A 6,137-nucleotide genomic window follows, 5' to 3' on the forward strand; every position below is an offset into this window, starting at 1 on the left:
ATCAGTCTCTATGACCCAGTAAGTTCCCTTCTGACAATGGTGCTATTAAAACATTTCAATTTCTACTTAATTTTCATTGGGACAGTCTTCCTCCCTCCAAATGGAGCTGGCAATAACAATCTAGACAGTTTTTCTTCACGTTTTGAGAATGCCCCTCAAACTCATATTTTGTCATTCTCTAACATGTTAGGTTTGTGTCTTAATTATCTCACTGTACCCTTGATATTCACTTATTGTCAGGGATGAAGCCTACACTAAGGCGCAAGCATGGTGTGCTGTGCCTATGAAGCTAATCTCATAAGTGTCCAGAGTGAAAGACCTTGCAGAGCATCTCTTAATTCCCTTTCCCCTGAGGTTTTGATCATGACCCAAGTGCCATTTCAACCTACTCTAGCTGTAGGTAGAGCACTTCAAAATCAAAGGTTTCCATGAGATTAGAAAATGGCCCCAAGATATCTTAATTTTGTCAAGAGACTCTATTCCATGAGTTGACATCATTCACTATCAGAGTATTAGAGCCATGCTTTGGCAAATGACTATTGTAGTCATTCAGGCAGTGATAAGGAGATATGGATTCAAACTTACAGTGCAATCTGTAGTAAAAGTTAAGTGAACCACTTTCAAGCTCAGCTATAATAAATAAAATGTTTCAACTTGTACAGTTTATTATTCTCATCTTCGATTATATTTTAAAGGGCTTCCAGAGACTACTCATTTATAAATTTTATCTCTAACAGTAAAAATTTTAATATTGTTGTAGATACGTCCTTCTCCAAATGCTTCAAAACAATTTTCTCAATTAGATTGTTTCAGTAAATTTTTTTCTGTCGGTAATTTTTCCTGTTATCACTCTGATTCAGTTATTGAGATTCTGCTTGTGATGCATGCCAAGTGCAATTATGAAGGTTCCAGAGACAAATATATCCTCTAAATGTACTTTTCAGGTTCTGCATTTGTCATTCTGGTGGACAATTTCAGAACAGAATTCAGAAGCCATTAAAGTTTCCCTTGAGACATTCAAGTGTTATAACAGGAAATTCTGTGTTTCAATCAAGGAGCTGTATGAGATCAGACAATGGGAATGTGAAACTCAAAGAATTATTCTAAATAGTTCATCTACTCTCCAAAACTAACGCAAATCTCCATTGCAGGTTTTATTCAAATTATTTACAAAATTAATTTTTACTCAAAATTAAGCATCTGAAAGCATTCCTTGAAAGAGCTACTAGGGCCTCATACTTTTTAGTAAAAGATGCCTAGGAGTATAATGATCATTGTAAAACAGAAGTGATGAAGCCTTTCTCTCAAAAAGTGAGATTTAGCTTCTTTGTTTCAAGAATATCAGACCATGTTTCTTCCTTTCCAGGTGACTTTGCAATGTAGTTCTTATAGCTCTGAAACACTTCAGGAATCCTAAATTTATAGTGCCTCCTCTTAAACATTTTCTCACTTAATGGAATTTTTGGACAAAGGTTATAGAGGAGGCACTAGCCTACCCTTTACCAGGTTAGTGAACAAACCACGAGTGTCTTCTACCATACACTACCTGTTAGGCCCAAGAGAAGCTAAAAAAATGGAAACTATCTGGCACAAATGTTCCTTAACTACACACCAGATGCTACACTAAGGACTTGACTCAGGCACACTTCAGTTCTCAGTACCATTTGAATCATTCTCACGTATGTTAGATTTGGAAATGAAGCTCATAGGCTTGGTACAGTGTGGGTGGGACTTACAGCTACTCTGGGCCTTCCATAGAATAGCTGAAGGCCAAGCCAAATATCATAGGATTGTTCAAATTGCACTGGAACTTCATGTGAAGGCAATTGAATCAAGATTGGAGTCTCATTTTGGGAAACTATCTTCAGTATGCTGCAATCCAAGAAAATGGTGGATACCCTGTCTCACTGCTCCCAGGCTTGAGATGGGGAACGTGATATGTGCATCATCTCTTCATCTGAGACAGGTGATGAAGAGATTAGGGACAAAATTAGATGGAAGAAGTGGGAACTGAGACAGTGTGATGGGCTTGAAGAGCTCATAGAGGGGAAGAATATTCAGAGAAAGAAAGCATAGTCCACAACTGCTCACAGTAATAAAATACACAAAGAAGAATTTTCTCTTCAGGGAGGCCAAAATCGCCACCTAAGTTTATAAGGACAAACAGCATCAGATCAAATCTTGAAAGCAGCAGCACAGGTGCTCCCATTCACATGTGTCTGACGATGTAACCCTGGAAGGTACGAGTGAAACAACTGCCATCTGTTTAGGCACTCACTGTTCTTTTTTCTTTTTTTGTAATCTCCCTATGTTATTCTCAGAATGATTTTTTTTTTTAATCCAGCTTGGGATGTTCTGCATTTGTATTCGCATCACTATAGACACTTCTCCTTTTTCTAGAGACAATAGGAATGTTCTTTGGGGCCCTAGAAGCAGTTTTGAGAGGAATTTTTTGAGTTTACCCATAGGAGAAACACACAGAGTGTACTCCACTCTTGGGATAAGAGACACAGGAAAAAAAGATGAAAAAGTGTCTGAAAAGCACATTGCTGTCTGTCAACATGCAATCCATTTTGCAAAGCCCAATTCTCTACATGTTGTTCTCGAAAGGTGTATTTCCTTTTTATGGACAATTGTTGATTTTTTTTTTTTTTTTTTACTTCTTAATTCAGTAGGATTAGCTGACAAGTATTAGTCACCAATGAAAGATGGAACTAAAAATATAAATCTCATGGGCACTTGACAGCTCAGGACTCATTGATGCATTGATAGTAGACACAAACCTAAGAGGAGGTAGCACTGTCACATTTACAATGCTCCAACTGTGTTTAAAAGAAAAAAGTCAGAAGTACAAGCATTACCAACAAGTCAGTTTTAACAGGACTTAACAACATTTCGCTCTCTCTTCTATATTTAATTTATGTGTCACAAATTCATTCTCCTTTAAGGCTCTGCACAGCTCTGTCTACATACTGTTTTCAATTATTCTTTTTGTCTTTTCCACCGCTGTAAATTCCCCTCTCTCCCAACCTGGAAGTACTCTTTGGCTAAATAATTTGCTGTTTCCATCTTCTTTTGTCTTCCATAGCCTTACTTTCAGTCTGCCTGCCCTATTTACAAGTTTCTTCATCTTCCATGTTTCAAACAGCTTCTATTCCACACTCAGCTACCTCCATTGTACACACATTTGGGGCACAGAAGACTTTCACTGCAATAGGCCAGAAGTAAAATTGACACATTACCTGTGGTCAGTGCATTTGTTTTTCAGAAAAATACCCTGCTATGGTGACATAGTACATGAACAAAAATTCATTGCGTCCAAGGTTAGCTCAGTACATGTTTTCCTGGTTTTGGACACTGAGAACTAAAGTCCTGCCAGACTTGAGCTGGGTCCCCACAGGATGACAATAACTCTCAAAAACACATTGCACTACCTATGTTGCCCAAGATCTCTCCTTCCCCCACCCTGGGAAATGAGTAGGACAGTGGTGTTTTGATGCTCTATTCATACCTAGCCCTATCTTATTTAGAAAGGCATGCATAACATATGGGATGCATTTTTCCTTAATTTGCTTTGAGATGGAGACAGACCAAATAATTTTGTAGGTATTTGCCACTGCAGCAGACTGAAGTCTAGAAATGAAAAGGGGGATACAGTTAGATACTTTTAGACGATTTACACTTTCCTCGTGTAAAATCAAGAAGAATATTTAAAATCAAAAGTTTTTGGCATTTTTTGTATTTTGCTATTAAAACACAAAGACAGTATTCTAATTGCAAGGAGTGAATCACTCCCAAAATATTTTACTTTGTTCCATCTCTCAGGTCAACTTTAGCTTGGGACTTTTCTTATGGAAATATATGTATTTTGCAACATGCTGTCATGAAATATGACTGTGTTTAGCTCTGAGATTAGGATCTGTTAATTCCTGAAGATCCAAAAAATCATCATGACAGATTTATAACACTGAAATGCTGAAGGAAATTTATTGAACGTACTTAAACAGATCTTGAATTACCTGCTACCTAATTAGAAATGGCTCCAAAGCTAGCCACTGTAAAAGACTTCGCAGTAAATTGTTTTCAAACCCTAGGGCAGGTTGTAGTCATTATGTTTTCTTTACACTCTGCACAAGATGGTCTTTGTTTAGTAGCCTGCATGTTACATGTATCCTTTCACGTTTTCCTAATGTTTCTATTTGTTTACTTAATTTTTTAATCCAATGCTACTCCATTTGTGAACCACGTGGACAATTTTAGAATGGCTGCTACCTCTGTCTGTACTGACTCCTATCTAAAAAGCTGGTACTTCCTCTTCTTTGGGGAAAAAAAAACCAAAACCAAACAAAATGTACTAACAAACAAACAATCCCCTCCCACCCCCTAAAAAAGAGAGGAAAAAAAAATAAAAAGAACAAGACTGACAGCTGGGGAGAGAAAGGGAAGAGGATGAGTAAAAGATCAAATGCAAGAAGAGAAATACAAATACAAATCTACAAATTCCTAGACCAGGAGAATGTATCAAAAAGGAGACAAATATACAGAAGATTTAAAGTATAGTATATATGTATATGACTTCTGGCATTCTCAAAACTTTTTTATAAGCTTACATTTCTTTAAATTTTAGGAAGTATTTAAGCACTTGAAAGATTAATTCATGTGCAAAAGAAGTGTGCAAAGCAGCTAGCAAGTTCTTTTACTAAATAACCACTTTCTGGAATGCTAAAAGGATAACACACTGTGTTGAAGCCCCTTCATCTGCAGTTGCCTTTTAGGAAGTTCCAGATGTAAAAAAATATGAGCATCTGACTGGATATGAACAGCAGATTGCCATTTTTTTTCAGTTAGCATCACAGGTATTGACCAAGGCAGAATATAGGTCTCTACTCTTTTGGTGAAGTCCTTTATCCCATGACACTTGTTCCTAATCTTTTTCCCACTCTGCCCTAAGCTTTCTTAGTAAGTTTTCACTTGCACTTGTGTGCACACACATTGGAATCACTGCCAGAGAGAGGCTGAATTGTTCAGATCCAACCTGTACTTGAACCAAAACTATCTAAAACTGCTTCATTCTTCTGAATGTCATTCCAAGTGAAGTTCAACATTGTTCAGTCTTAAATTTTGGTGTAATCCTCCCCCTAGAATCCTCAGTCTTCGGGTGAAATCCTCACATTTTAATAACAGTTAGATATTTTTAACTTGTTCCAGTAAGAAGCAAAGCTGTTTAGGAATAAAAGCATGCTTTAATAATGTCTGTAAAACCTTAGTATGGTGGTTTGCCATTGGCTCTACTAGTTTGTATCAAATGTGAGCCTTGCCAGGTAAATTAGAAAAGTCATCTTTAGAATAATTCCTTAAAATACAGTATATATCAGTCCTTAAAATCAAACTATTTGTGCTTCTTATCATTGATATCTCATGAAGGTATTCATTTTCCATACAAGTTTTCTATGTAGTTCCAAGCACATCTGAAACAAATGCTGCATCTTTCTAAAAAAGCCCTAATTATCACTGAAAGAAATTTAAAGCACGGCTAAGCATGAGGGAACAGAAAGGAAATATGTGCTTCTTGTAACAACAACTATGAAAAAAGGTTTGCAAATCTGTGACATCATAAACTACTAATTATTTCCACACTTAGGAAAGTATTAGAATTTATTAGGGTCTTTCCAAGATATGGAAAATACTCCACAAGTGAGGCAACTGTAATTCAGGAGAGATGGAGTCCAAAATGAATTATTAAGGTCATTTCTTCAAGAATGAATATAAATATTTTCCACACTTCACTACACCAGCCACAGTATATGCATGAATATACATCTTAAATGCTGGCATTCATGGGGGCTGTGAATACGTAATAGCTATCCTATCTATTTTAGGAATTTTGAAGGCACATGTTGCTTTGGCATCTACCTTTCATATTTATATAAGTTCAAGGACTGAAAGAAACTTAATATATGTCTTCCATCTTTGCTAACATAGACAACTGAAAACTCTATGCAAAGACTTAGCCATGACAAATTGATGTTGGTATATTCTGAATGTTTATATTATTAAAGATAAATGCCACAGAGAAAAGGGTGGACCTGGAGCATTCCACAACGTTCTTATGTTTGTACTAAGAATCAAGCTAATTA

The sequence above is a fragment of the Molothrus ater genome, chromosome 2, assembly GCF_012460135.2.
Source record: "Molothrus ater isolate BHLD 08-10-18 breed brown headed cowbird chromosome 2, BPBGC_Mater_1.1, whole genome shotgun sequence".
Classification (NCBI taxonomy): Eukaryota; Metazoa; Chordata; class Aves; order Passeriformes; family Icteridae; genus Molothrus; species Molothrus ater.